At 39.3% G+C, this 14,253-nt stretch overlaps 1 protein-coding gene across 12 annotated transcripts in view; it reads left to right on the plus strand.

The window, feature by feature from the left end:
* Nucleotides 1-14,253, plus strand: part of LOC122715815 (glutamate receptor ionotropic, kainate 2-like) — a 235,081-nt gene that overhangs the window by 119,849 nt on the left and 100,979 nt on the right. The gene's annotated exons all lie outside the window — the stretch shown is intronic.

Below are 14,253 nucleotides of genomic sequence, written 5' to 3' on the forward strand. Positions count from 1 at the left end.
GATGGTAGTAGTCTCGTAGTTACGTCGTGTCGATGCAAATGCGAGTTGACAGCAAGTTGGAAGAAAAGAAGAAGTTTCCAAATTTCTCTTAATAAACGGAAAGTTTGGAAACGGAAAGTTGGCGAAAGCGACGCCGTATTCTCGGCTTAACGAGACTTACCCGTCTCGTCCGCGTACGAAATCTTGGAAAGATCCTAAGTCTAAATTTTCCACTCGCAAATATTCCCGCCACGTGGTATTTTTCTCCTTGATTTCATCGCTGTTCCATTTATTGTCTCTTCCATACTCTCGAACCGAGAGTATCTCCCTCCTCGCGATGTCTTTCCAGTCATCGAATATTCCAAGTTCGAAGCTTTATTTTCTTGGTGGATGTAAGAGGTTGTCGAAGATATTAAGGGAAAGTTGTAAGTTGAACGTGGATGGAAACATTTCGAGTTTCCGCGAAAACAAGCAACGCGTGCGACGTTAAGACTTTGGAAACCGGTTTATGGACGAGACGTGACTTCGTCCTTGCTTTCCAGTTTTCCGCGTCTTGAAAGAAACTTTCTTATCAGAAAATCTGACTTCTAATTAAAATTCAAAGATTTTTCTCGTTTTTCGACGCGTTATATATAAATTATTATCAAGATGCTCGTCGAAAAGTTTTCGTTTTTGATTCATTGATTCCTTTCCTCGAATCACGATCCCGTTTTTTCGGGCAAAAGAGCGAAAAGCAACTCGCGCAATCTTTCTCTTTTCTTACTTCAATGATCGAGCGTAATCTTATTTTATTTGTTCCGCGCAAAGTTGTATTCGAAAGAAATATTTGGAACCGCGCAACGAATAAGAGAGAGAGAAATCTTTTAACTCTGGAGAAAGCGCATTTCAGTCTTTATGATGGCTTACAACGATGCTATCCGATGCTAAGCTTCGCAGCTTAAGATCCTTTCTCCTACTCCGCCTCCATCTGATGTACAAATATATTCCACTTCTCTGTCAAACCATCGTACGATGTTATTACGATACAAATAATACTAGAATATTATCACCAGTTCTCTCTTTTTTTCTTCTTCTTCCTTTTTTCCACCAACATCCATAGAATATTTTCGCTCCAATTCGATCTCTTTATGAGCAACGATATTTCAATCGACTCTCGTATCATTGTTTTAAGTTCGAAAAGCCGAGGTTCGTTTCAACGAGAACAAGTGGAACGCAAACAGAATTAATACGACGGCTTGAATAAAACGGTGATCGTTTTAATGTAAACGATACGATAGAAAGGACGTTCTCCTCTCTCTCTCTTTCTCCCTGTTATTTCTCTGTTTTCTCTCTTTTTTCTCTTTTTTTTCCTCTCTCTCTTTCTCTCTATAGTTATGCATTTTCTACCGCTAGTCGAAACCAGAAATACACCCGCTCGCGGATATAAATCTCCAGGCGAAACACGGGGAAGCTGAACATTGACATTGCTTTACCGTGAAAACCGAAAACAGGATGTTTTAAATTTTGAAACATGGGTTAAAACGAATATTCGTGGAACAAAAAGCGAGTAATAACGAGAGCTTAACGTTAACTGTTGCGGTAACGATGGTCCGTGCCGATCGTGATTGTGGAAATTAACGCGATATTTCGATAAAATATATCCTGTCTCGTAGAGAAATATTTATTCTCTTTCGCTACTACCCTCATCGTGCCGTTTATCCTCGCGTTTGTAACGTTTTATGCGATCACCGTATTTCGTGCTCGTAGACGTTGTTACCTTTTTTTTTCCCCCCTCCCTCATCTAAAGATAGAATATTATATGCAATCAAAGACGAATTTATTGCAAATGTTTGTAAGAAAAATTGAAGAAAACTCGTTATTTCAAGTTCTCCTGATTTTCTTCAGTTAAAATTTCGAGGAATAATTCGCTGCTTGCGAAGTCGATGCAGTAGTAGAATGTAGTAAAACTTTTTGTGACGAGTGAGTAAATGTACAATCATAAACCGTTGGAGAGAGGAGGGAATAAAATTGAAATCCAATATTTTTTAAATCAAACGTTGCTCGAAAATTAAAAAAAAAAAGAAAGAAAGAACGGCTTAATTATTTTTCCTTCTATATATATATATATATATATATATATTGTCTTGTGATAAACTCGTTTTCGAGAGGATGATTGCAGGGAAAATATAGAGAAAAAGGGCGAACAGCAGAGCATTGTTCCACGGTCAATCAACTTTCTCCTATCCGACTTTGTACTTCCACAAAGTGTTCCATGGTAAAAAGGGAAAAATTTCTAATCTGCCACGCTGCGCCTCGATTTTCGATAGTGAACCAATAAATGATGATTTCCGGTTGCGTGGTCCGACTTTGAAGAACAAAGATCAAAGAGAGCGATGTCACGGCACAAAGAGCGCACAAATTACTGCGTTACAGTAAGAATTTCAATTATAGCCTAAACGCATCGCGCGACGAAATTGAATTCTGGCCGTGCGTTAGACATCAGCGTGAACAACGCGCGCAACGACACCGCGAATTCTTTGAATTGCCCGGACGACGAAACGCTTCCCGGTTTAACCGGAACAACGTTTAAGAAATATTTCGATCTCTTTTGATCAATTTTTCAATTTCCAGTCTCGAAATCGTGGAGAAATTTATTCGAGAGCGAGGATATTTATGCGTTGTTCGCAGCATTGTCGGACCCGAGCCATTTTGCATTCCCTTTCTGATGAGTACTTGTGTGTTATTCGTCTCGCGCCAATGTTTCATTGCCCCTTTTGGTACTTGTATCTTTTCTATTTTTTTTTTTTTTTTGAAACAGTACAACTGAAAAAATTCTCGTACGACGATTGTTTTTATATTTACGATTAAAGGATTGTGAGAGGGAAATGAAGTGGAAATATGGAAAGGAGTTTATAAAAGATTCGAGAAATAATAATACAAAGAATGAGTGAATCTTTCGAAACTTGGCCACGATGAAAGCGATTCTTTGCATGAAGGAATTCCATTAAAAGAAGAAAAATTCTGCAATATATATATCTTCTTTTAAATATTTTTCTACACCTCGTTGATAAGTGGATTTACGTATTCCAAATCAATTCCAAATGAAAGCCGGGAGAGCGCGTAGTTGGATCGATCGATGATTAAAATTTCCAAGATTAAAACTCCCGGAAACGTGACGTCGATGGATTTCAACTCCCTGGGTTGGTTGCCGGCTCCTCGACTATTTATGAAAATCGTATCCGCCGTAAGTCCTTCGTTTACGTTGGAAACACGGCTCTCCCTTGACTCGAGAAAAGAAACAGGCTCGCGATAAAAAACGAGTACCAGGAATCGAATAAGAGAGAAAGAGAGAGAGAGAGAGTTTATTCGTAGCCGGTCCTCGGCCAGATTTTTTGCGTTTTTGGTCGGCGGCCTCGCAAGTTTACAAGAGGGAAGAGAGAAGTGGCTCTTCGTAGGATGTTGGCGGTGTTTTCAACCAAGGTGATTCCTTTGACCGTGTTTTCTCAGTCGATGCTTCCCCTCCCTCCCTCGTTCCTTCCTTCCTTCCTTCCTCCCTTCCTTCCTTCCTTCCTTCCTTCCTTTCTTTCTTCCTTCCTGGAGCTTGCAACAGAAATATAAAATTCAACGGGGAGAAAGTAGCTCCCCGTGATTACGTGGAGGATGTTGTTGAGGCCCTCCCCAGAAACATCCCTCCATTTCGACCGTCGAAATGTTTTTCACTCGGGGAGGGGGAGGAGGGGGGGGGGGGAAGAAGCACTTGGAGAAATCGAAATGATCGAAGGTAACGCGATATTCTGGAGTGGAGTGAAGACGTTGAAAGAAACCGCTACCCGCCTTTAATTCCAAAAGAACCTCGCCCTTTCAACGTAATTCCAATCACTTTTTTTCCCCCTTAAGATGTTAGGCGGGGGTGGAGGGGGAGTAGAGGAGGAGAAGTAGTTGGTTTCGAGTTGGTGGAAAAGCGCTACGGTTGATGGAAAGTGGGATAGTAAAGAAGTTCTTGCGCTCATTTGACGGAATATTTGCGGACGGAATTGAGAACGGTAATGCGGTTTAAAGGGGGAAGGAGGAGGGGGGGGGATGTGATGTTCGATAAAAGTTAATCTTAGAAGAGGGCCATTCTCTTTTAGGAGATAGGTAAAAAGATAATGCACCACCGGAGACCACAATTTGCATTTCGACGACAGACGGTTTCAAACAACGGATCGCTTGTTTGTCGCCTTCTTCCTCCCTCTCCCTCTCTCTTTCTCCCTTTCTTTCTGAAAACCTTTCTGAAGTTTGAAACCTCTTTGCTAGTGATTTTCGCTTTCGTTGTTCCACGGTAGCGGATAAGGATTTAGGAGACAAACGTCTGACGGACTTAATTGAAATTTCTTCGAAAACAAGATCGAATTATACGAAATTTCCTTGGCAATACGATACGAACACCCTTTATTTCCTTCGCTTTGAATCGCATCCCGTTTTTAATTTGCAATCTCACGAGTTCATTTTGATCGATATTACTCGAATTTCTCGTATCGATGGAATCTGAATTGAGATTGCTGAGAACGCGTGGAAGAGAAGAGCGTTTAAGAATTTGAACGGAGAAGATCGAGAAGAATATAAAAAAAGGAAGAAAGAAAAGAGGGGATATTAAAAAGGCGTATGGAAAGTCGGGAAATAAAGAACAAAGAGCGAGAATTTCGCAAAGGATATTAAGACTTAAAAAAGTTTTAAGTGAGAATTCGCCGAATAATGGGTGCTATGCTTATGAATTTCGTAGAGAGAATTGAGAGACTTGGAGAAACTTTTGCGCGAGAAATTTCGCAAATCGGATATACCACGGTACTTTACATAATTCATTTCGATTTCCACGTTACAATCTGCTTAAAAAGAATGGTTCGATCTTAAATGATTCAACCTAATCAGAATGTATCTCTCGAAAGGAACCGTCTCCTCTTTTCTGAGCGTGCATATATACATTTTCGCTCGTGAACTGTCGTGCACCATTCATTAATTAATTTCTCGATATGCCATTTCGTTCCTAATACTTTCGATCGACGCAACACATCTTACCATAGATCCACCGTGAGATACATCGTTTTGCACGCTTCTAGATAACACTGGCATCGACGGGGATTACGAACGAGCCATCGCCGTTAAGATATTATCCTGGGCGCAGAGGTTGCTAGCCTCGTCTTAAAATCTTGGCCGCAACTGTTTGCCGCGGGCAAAGCTATTTGCGTTTCGGACATGCGGCTTATTAGACTTCCTCTTCCACCGTAATACCGGTCGAGTGGCCGTCGTCCACGGCGCGCAATCAGTTTCGCGGGGGGAGGGAGGGGTTCGATCGAGGAGAACAGGGGTTTCCGGCGAAAGACTTTCGATCAAGAAAGTTCCTTTGACATGATCGACTATCGTCCAGTATTACGCTCGAGTGCACGGACGGAGCCGTGTTTACAGTAGCAAGAGCCGGCGTATAGCCGTGTGTGGTTACTGGGGCGCTTGCAGCGCTCGTGGCTCACATGCAGATTCAGCCGAAAACCGGGCGCTGTGCTAACGAACCGTTTTAAATTCCACACCGAAATTTCATCTCCACGGGAATTTCTCGTCTCGACGTCGTCTCGACGTCGTTTCGACCTTTCGCTGCTGGAAATTTTACGCGATCCTGACCGCGAGTATCGCGAATATCGCCTGCCTGGGAATAATTAATAATTGGGAACAGTTGGGACAGAGAGGAAAATATCGTCGTCTCGCCAATTTTTGCAATCGCGTTGCTGCACTAATTTCAACGGTTGTGCAGTGTTGAGATTATCTTCGATATCGTTTCTCCTCTCGCTACTTCTACACTCGCATCCACTCATCTTCACGATGTACAAGAAGTAACGGGGAAAGGAAAATAAAGGAGGATTAAAATTTACCCTAGAAATTTCTCGAATAAATCTTCCCGATTACGATTCTTCTAATCCTCAATACAAGAAGTCTCTCAAATCCCGAATCGGAAAATCCTGGACGAGATTCGAAACGAAAACGAGGGGGGGGGGGAACGAACAAAGAGAGAAACGTTCGAAGATGAAAGCAACGATGGCGGAAATCTTCTTACAGGCCGTAAACGTTACGATAATCTGATTGTCGGACGACGAACAATCAGCGACGATATATCCACGCGCCGCTCTAATGAACCACGAGAGGAGCGGAATTGGCGGGTGGCCGGTGCCAATGATTTAACGATGCCCTCCTTCTGCCCGATAATGGACCGTCTCCTCTCCCCTTGGATACCGGCGATCGTTCGAATCAGCCGGCACGTTGCCGTTCAAATTGAATTTGTACCGTTTCGTAGCCGAGCCTTTGCTCGTTCCGGGTTCACATCCTCGTACACATCCGCAGCATTCACTGGTGGTGGTGGTGGTGGTGGTGGTGGTGTACGTGGTGGCGTCCCACCGATAAGCACTTTCAGGTCGATTCGGTTACTTGTACGCGGTGGAAAAGGTGGTTGCTACTCGACAGAGGGTACATCGTGTCCTTCAGTTCCTTTTCTTCCTTTCAACTCTCTCTCCTATCCACCTCTATATATTGTAGTCCTTCCCTCATTCTACCCTCGTCGTCGTCCCCTTTCGTCGTCGTTCTCGCCTCCAAAGCCCTCCTCCTCCTCCTTCCTCCTTTCACTCGTGAAAAGGAGATACGTGCACAGGGCTGTTCTCGTTTATTTTCGAAAGTAGTCACTAATCAACGGCATTGAACGTGGTGAACACGAACCACGTAGCAACCGTGGCCTCGATTGAAAGCCGATTGCCTCGAATATCCCCGGGGAATGTTTGCGAGCTGGTCATTTACCGTGGCTTATTCGCCGATCATTTCGACGGTTTTCTTTCTTCTTCGTCTCGCGACGATTTTTTTCTTCATCTTCGTTCGTATTCTTTTAAATTCCATTCTGTTATGTTATATTCTAACGTATTATGTACGTTTTATATATTATTATTATAACTTTCGTTCGTTTATTAACGTTATTACGTCGCAGTATTACGTTACGAGTAGAATCATAAAAATGGTTGTAGAGCGTGGTAAATCTTTCAATTTTTTTTTTTTTTTTTTTTTTTATGGTGGACAACAATATTGCCTTTCGCAGCTGCGAAGTTACGGATAGTAGTAGTTTATACGCTATGTTTCTTGTTGGCCTTCGTTTCTTCTGTTCATTGTCACATTAGCATGTTTTTTCGAAACATCAGCGTGATTTATGATTTTCTTGCTCGTTCCAATCCTTTATCTACATTGTCGCTCTGTTAAAGGAATTTACCAATGCACGTGCCACATAGAAAGTAAAGATCTTCCAAGTGTTCGTATTCAAATTCAAATTATGTTATAATAACTTGACCACAAATTAATCGAGAGGATTAATTTTAATCGAAGGGCGGTTCGACGATAAATTAATACGATCTATAAACATCGTCTAAACGGTAAGCATGGTAAAATATTTTAAACGCAGGAAATTTGCATTTTCGTCGCTCGATTTGGAAATGGAAAAAGTTGGAGGAAATATTTGTAACTACATCGAAAGTCAAATAACCGTTGATAAATACCGGTCGCTATTTAAAGTTGCTATTAGCCGAGGAGGAGAACAGGCCAGGTATTAAAAACTTCTTTATCGGTTAGATAACTTGCTCCCTCGAAGGAAAAGTTCATAAATCGTCTGGAAACTGAAAACGTTCCGTTCCGTGAATAATAAACGGGGCAAGGTTTTCGGCGGGGCAAAATGTTTATGGGTTAAAGCGCACCGTTTATTTCCATACTAGCCGTCGCTAGAAATAAACGTATTCTTCTTAAATGGGATTACTTAAATGGAATAAGGCGCGAAGCGCGTGCTGGCTTCTTCCACTTGCGAATATAGAGCAGAACGAAATGGTTAAAAGAAGGCGTATCTTCACATGTTTGGGATTAACACCATAGCTCCGTCCTAACTTTCTTCTCGGGACGTAAATTATTCTACATTTTCCTTATCTAAGTTTCCGTAGACTCGGATTAACTGTCTTGCTGGTAGTAAACGCTTCCTTCTCCGTATCGAAAAGGAAAGGTATTTTGCGAGATATCGTTTGCAGTTCATTTATCGCGCGATCATTGCGAAGTTGGACAAAACATAAAGCAAATGAATATTTTAGTCCCTGCTTGAACGGATTGTGGAGTAAGAAACGAATTATGCGACGCAGTAGAGACGGAAACGGAACGTTTATGGTTAGACATCAACACGATTAGATTAGATATTAGTGAAAATTTAATAGTTGAAGTTACGAATAAAGTAATTTTGATAATTTATCGTTCAAAAACGATAATAATTGCAAATAACCGAACAGCCGAGGTTATGTATGAAAAGAAGAATATGATTAACTATAATAACTACGAGTAAATGTTTATTTTAATAATTAATTGCTTAAAGTAATTCTATTCGAAATTTTAACTAGTTAGAAATTGATTTTTATTAAAATAACCATCATCGTATCCTTTCAAGATATTCAAATCCTATTTAATCGGAATTCGCGAAATCTTCACTTTCCAAGGTTCCAACAGAATTATTTCCAAAAAAAAAAATAAATATTTCCAAAAAAAAAATTCTTTCATCGACTAAACTCGAGGGAAATTTTATTAAAGCGATATTCCAGAACGCGTTTAGATAGAACAGGGACGGTGGATAAATGTTATCATCGCTAAACTCGTGTGAAGTGCACAGACGTATAGGCGCAACAATCCACGCTATACCGTAAAACGATTTCACTTCCTGGCGAGTGAATAACTTTAAAGCGAACGTCGGATTCCCCTTCAACCCTTAAATAGACCGCGGGGCGCAATGTGGATGAAAGAGAGTCACCAGTCACAATGAAAACATCGAAGCCGTATCGTCAGATGTCGGTGGATAATCTCGCGTATACGATAAACTATCCCCGCCAGCTGTCTCGCGGCTTTTCGCCTTCCTCTGGATTCCTCCTCGAAAGCGCAGCTGCCTTTCCCACGCTCGCGCCTCCAATGCGCCAACATTGGCGCATTTTTAAACGGCCGTGTAACAGGCGAATGCATTATTTACGATCTCTTTGAATCGAAGAATCGGGATTGTGCTAGGAATTGGAATTAAAGAAAAAAGAAGAAGAAGAAGAAGCCCATTCCTCCCTCGATTTCCAAGTTCGCTCCAAGGATGAGCGAGAGGGTTTTCGAGATACAGATAAAAGAGAATTAGTAGTTTCCTTCTTGGTGGGCTTTTTAAAATTGAATTAACTCGAGATTTTTGGTTTTTAGAATTTATGTCGTTCTCGTAAGAAAATATAAGAAAATTAAATTCCACTTTCGCTCCAACGTCGACACGAATATTTTAAAGAATTCGGAGAATAGAGTGTCTTCTAGTGGATAGAGCGTAATAGAGTGTAAATATAGTTTTGATTAGTGTAGCATTTTTAACATTATTAGAACGAAAAATTTTAGGTTATATTCAGGATCGAAAAGGTCCTAATAAAATATTATTTTTAAGATTATTTCAACCTTTTAGTGATGCTTTAAAATTATTGTCTAAAGAATGATATTTTTTTAATTATTCAAATTTATATATTTATAGTTCAATAATAATATTTTTTTTATCTTTAACATTATGAATTTTGTATCCATGAATTTATTCAATGTATATATTAAATTATGGGATTTTATTTATGATATTAGTTTTAGGAATAGGAGTTTATCCTGTATTATTTATTGGTTGAATTTCTAATTGTAATTATTCTATTTTAGGATCTATACGATTAGTAGCTACAATAATTTCTTTTGAAATTAATTTATTTTTTATGGTTTTTAGTTTAATAATAATCGTGACACGGTGGAAAGAAAAGATGGAGGATAGAGAGAGAGAGAGGTAGGGAGAGATTTTTCCCACGGTGGCATTATCGGGATTCGAATAAAAGGACATTACTTGGAGGGCATTGTTTCAGAATACGACTTTTGCATCTGATGGCCGTAAAGGATTTGATTTACGCCGAATAACTTCTGAACGGTCCCCGTTCACCCGCACTTTAACCCGATAAATTTGAATTAACGCGATAAACTCCGCGAGCCGTGAACCTTCCTCCCTTCGTGCGAACGGAAGAGTTCTTTTTCTTGAAAAATAAATTATCCGCGTAACGCGATATAAATTCACGCCCTCTTTTCGCGCTGTCATCGAGCGGCCGCCTCGTTTTCCAACGTTTTCCACTGCAAAAGCTGCAGAAAAAAATGAACGGTGTTTTCGTGTTCCTCTTTTTTTTTTTTTTTTTACGATACTGGAGGATACAGGTTAAAAGATTACCACCACCGAGCCTCTCCACTAGATTGCAAAAATGTCGGAAAAAATTATTTCTATTTGACTCTCGTGTTTAGTTTTTTTTTTTTTTTTACGATTCTTGTTTTTCGAATAATTTTTTTTGCCCTTGTAACATTTATCTTGTTCAAATTGATAGCGAAATTAATAGCGAAAATATTTTTAAAAATTGAGAAGATTGAAATAACGTATTTATACGTATCTATTTGAATTTATTTTTATCGATGGAAATAGCGTAGTTTGATAATAATTCGATTATTCTCTGATTTTCGAAAGGAAATCGAAGACAAAAGCGTGGGGGAAAAAAAATGTCACTTACGAGCCAGAGGTAGAGTCGTCAAAATTGTTGAAAACGGTCGAAAACGGAGAAAATTATAATCGAACCATCCCGGTTGACATCAACTTGCTATTTCCGGAAACATTGGGAAACTCTGACACGTGTGCCCGCGTCCGGAAGGGACGATAAGGGCCTCGAACTTTCCCCAACGTTCTGTCTAACAGCTTCAACAGTCCATGCAACTTTGTTTGTTCAGGAAACTTCGATTTAACCATACAATGGATAACGAATTTCGCTTTGACCGTGGCAAAACATATTAGGGAAGCATTTACTTGGTCCCAAACTGGCTAGAAGAAATAACTTTCGATCCGATATATCACGGCTCCAGTACTTAGATAAGAATACTTCATACTCGATAATTTAAAAATTCCATACCGCGTTTCTCCATTCTGTTATTCCAAGTTAAAAATTCATAGCATCGTTGCGTTTTATCCTCCTCGCGTTTTTATTTAAAAAAAAAAAAAAAGAAATTGGTAACGCTATTATGTTAATCTTCCTCCCATTTAATATAAAAAATTATACAACGTCGTTACGTTAATCTCCTCCTCCTCCTCCCATTTTAATTCTCTATAACCGTAACAACAGACGAAATTTTTTAACCGCATCTTCCATTCCATTGTAAAGAAATCCTTTTTTAATCTATTATTTCCCCCTTCCTCTCGTTCCTATTTACCGCATTATATTAAAATTTTTTTCCTCGGCAAACGTATTTATCGTTGATGCGCGTCAAACCTGCAGATTCTCGTGGGAACGAAAAATACGACCAGTTGTCGAAATACGAGTCTCGTCTTTATGAGTCTCGTGTGTGATAAGCGCGTTAAAAAGAGGATCGCACGCGTTAATCTTAATCCTGTAAAGGGCCCCCTGCATCGAAATTACCGTGGTCCGTGTTGCGCGCGTATGAAACGTATAAAGTACGTCTTCTCGTTGAAATTCAAAGAATCGAGAATCGAGAATCTTCTCGATTCTGGAAATCGAGAAGGGATGGAGATTTCTATTTCCATCTTCTTTTGGTAATTTTCTTCCTATTGATGACGTGCTAGATAAACATTGTATTGTTAATCGTTTTTTTTCTTTTCTTTTTTTAATTTCGACGACAGTTGTCGCTAATCTCTTGGGTAATCTTGATAATTCGATAGAGATTTTTATCGAATAGAAGATAATCTCTTGATAATTATTTTGAGGTAAATTAAACGTAACTTTTGGTAGAATTTTTTTTCTCTTAACGACTGTTGAAATATGCGTTTCCAATTTTTCCAGACTAGTATTTTCGTGGAATTTTTCCACTTGAATTTCTTTTCAGCTACCAATTTAATTAAAAAAATTTACGGAAGATTCTTTTTATTAATCGTTTTAATAATCTAATTGGGCGAGAAATAGTTTTAGTTTTATCTATAAACCATCACTTACAAGTGAGAATAAGAATTCTAAATTATTGCAATTTTTTTCTGAACAAATTAGTACAAGAGAAATTTTCAAGTCTTTCTAATATTCTTAATCAATAATCCCTTTAAAATCGCAGTCATAGGAACATAATAGATCGGTCCAAATTAGCCAACTAATCTCGTGAACGTTTAGTCAAACTAAATGCATCATTCTCTGGGTAGAATCCGAAATTGTCTTCGATGTGGGAGGCGACAGGAGGAGGGATTCATAGGCCAAAGACGAAGTTAGGCGGCGAATGAAAAGCAGAGGTTAGGGATGGAAACGTGCGTCGTTCCCCAATAACGTAACACACGTGTACAGGCGAAGATTGTTATGGAAGGGTGTGTCGTTGCGGCAAGTGGATGTATCTTAATGCGAAGTTAGCGCTGGGACTGGCGCTACTCCCTAAACGGTTCATTATCCTGTCGCCTGCAATTTCGCTCCCTGTCACATCCATGCAATATTATTTCTTGCATTGTTCGTTTTCGTGCATAAGGCATATAAGCCAATCGGTGGGTGCGTGTTCGTCACCTTAACGACCTCGCGACGACGACGTGGCGAAATTGTTGGTGGAATTTTCGAGACGTGGGTCGATTCGGTATATTTTGGAATATGCATATGTATGATCGAACCCAGTTTCTGTTCCAGGTGAAGCGTTATTGGGAGTAGAAGTTTGTTCGAATAAAATTCTATGGATAAAGTTATACGCGAATTATTAAACGTTTGATGCAAATGAGGAGAATCAATGATTAATGATAAAGATGAATCTGATGCATTTAGTCTGACTAAACGTTCATGAGATTAGTTGGCTAATTTGGACCGATTATGTGTTCCTATGGTTAAGATTTAAAAGGGATTATTGATAAGAATATTAGAAAGACTTGAAAATTTCTCTTGTACTTATCTGTTCAGAAAAGAATTGCAATCGGCAATAATTTAGCATTTTGAGTATTATAATGGTTATTGTAATAATAATCAATTTATAAAGTGTGTATAATTTACATTTTAGAAAATTTTTTATCGTTTGATTATTGATGTTTCAAACGTTATCGTATCAGATAAATCATACACGATCTATAATAATAAATATTTTTGTAAATCTTTTTTAACGACACTGTGTAATTTGACACAGGTAATTTTTCCACAAAATTTTTGTTCCGACCATTTTGACTTGGATAAAAGATGGGTATATAATCGATGAGTTTAAAGGAGATTAAAGGGTCGATGATTTCTTGGAAGCACATCCCCTCCCCATTGTTCCTTTGAAAGCGAGCCGTTAACCTCGATCGTGTTATGCTTTTACGCTCGTGTATAAAACGTAATGTAACAGCGTACGACACATCATCGTTGCCTCGCTGCTAATGAACCCCTTGGCAACGTTCTCGTGACGAGGGTCGCAAAAAGAAAGCGCTCGTTTGCTCCTAACTCGTACGATTTCCCTCTCTACGCGCATCACCCCTTATTCGCGACCCTTTTATTCGTCCCCCTTTTATTTGTCACCAACGCGGGAGAGTTGATCGTTCTTTTGAATGGCGATGATTACACTCCGTGGATACGAAATTTGGACAAAGCAACATCGCGTCGACGTCTTCAACTCGATTTCGGTGGTTCGTTGTGACCGACTTATTTTCTACGGGGAATAAAGATATTTCAAAAATATTATTATTTCCAATATTCTCCAACTCATTCTATCTTTGAAGAGATTTTCGTTATTAATTGTTGTCTTAGCATCGATCTTTCGAATTAGCACGTTCGTGGAAATAAATAGCTAACAGAAGATTTATTTAAAATTATTTTGTAGATGCTAGGTCGAGGGGAAACTGGGGAAACGTAGGATAAACGTAGGATAGATTAAAGGAAGAGTAGGAAGTAAAGAAATAATTTGGTTGTGGTCATCGAGAATTTTGACTGTTAACGAGCTGTTCGAGTTTCGAAAAATATTAAGATTAATATTCGGTTAATCCATGGGGATGAAGTACAACCGTGATTCGAGATTATAGCGTTTAAACTTAACGGACGTATGTGCTTCACGTATCGAGAAAAAAGGAACAAAGAGAAGAATATGTAGAGACTCTTGGCGAAATGAGAAATTTTTTTCAATCCTTTTAACAAGGTGACACACTTTCGGGCTTGAACGTGCGAGGATGTACTTAATGATGATGGGACTAAGGAAAAAACTGTTAAGAAAAAAAAGAAATGATTAATGGAAAAGATTCGTTGAATATATTGA

This window comes from Apis laboriosa, unplaced genomic scaffold (genome assembly GCF_014066325.1).
Source record: "Apis laboriosa isolate Shangri-la unplaced genomic scaffold, ASM1406632v1 scaffold40_cov151, whole genome shotgun sequence".
Classification (NCBI taxonomy): domain Eukaryota; kingdom Metazoa; phylum Arthropoda; class Insecta; order Hymenoptera; family Apidae; genus Apis; species Apis laboriosa.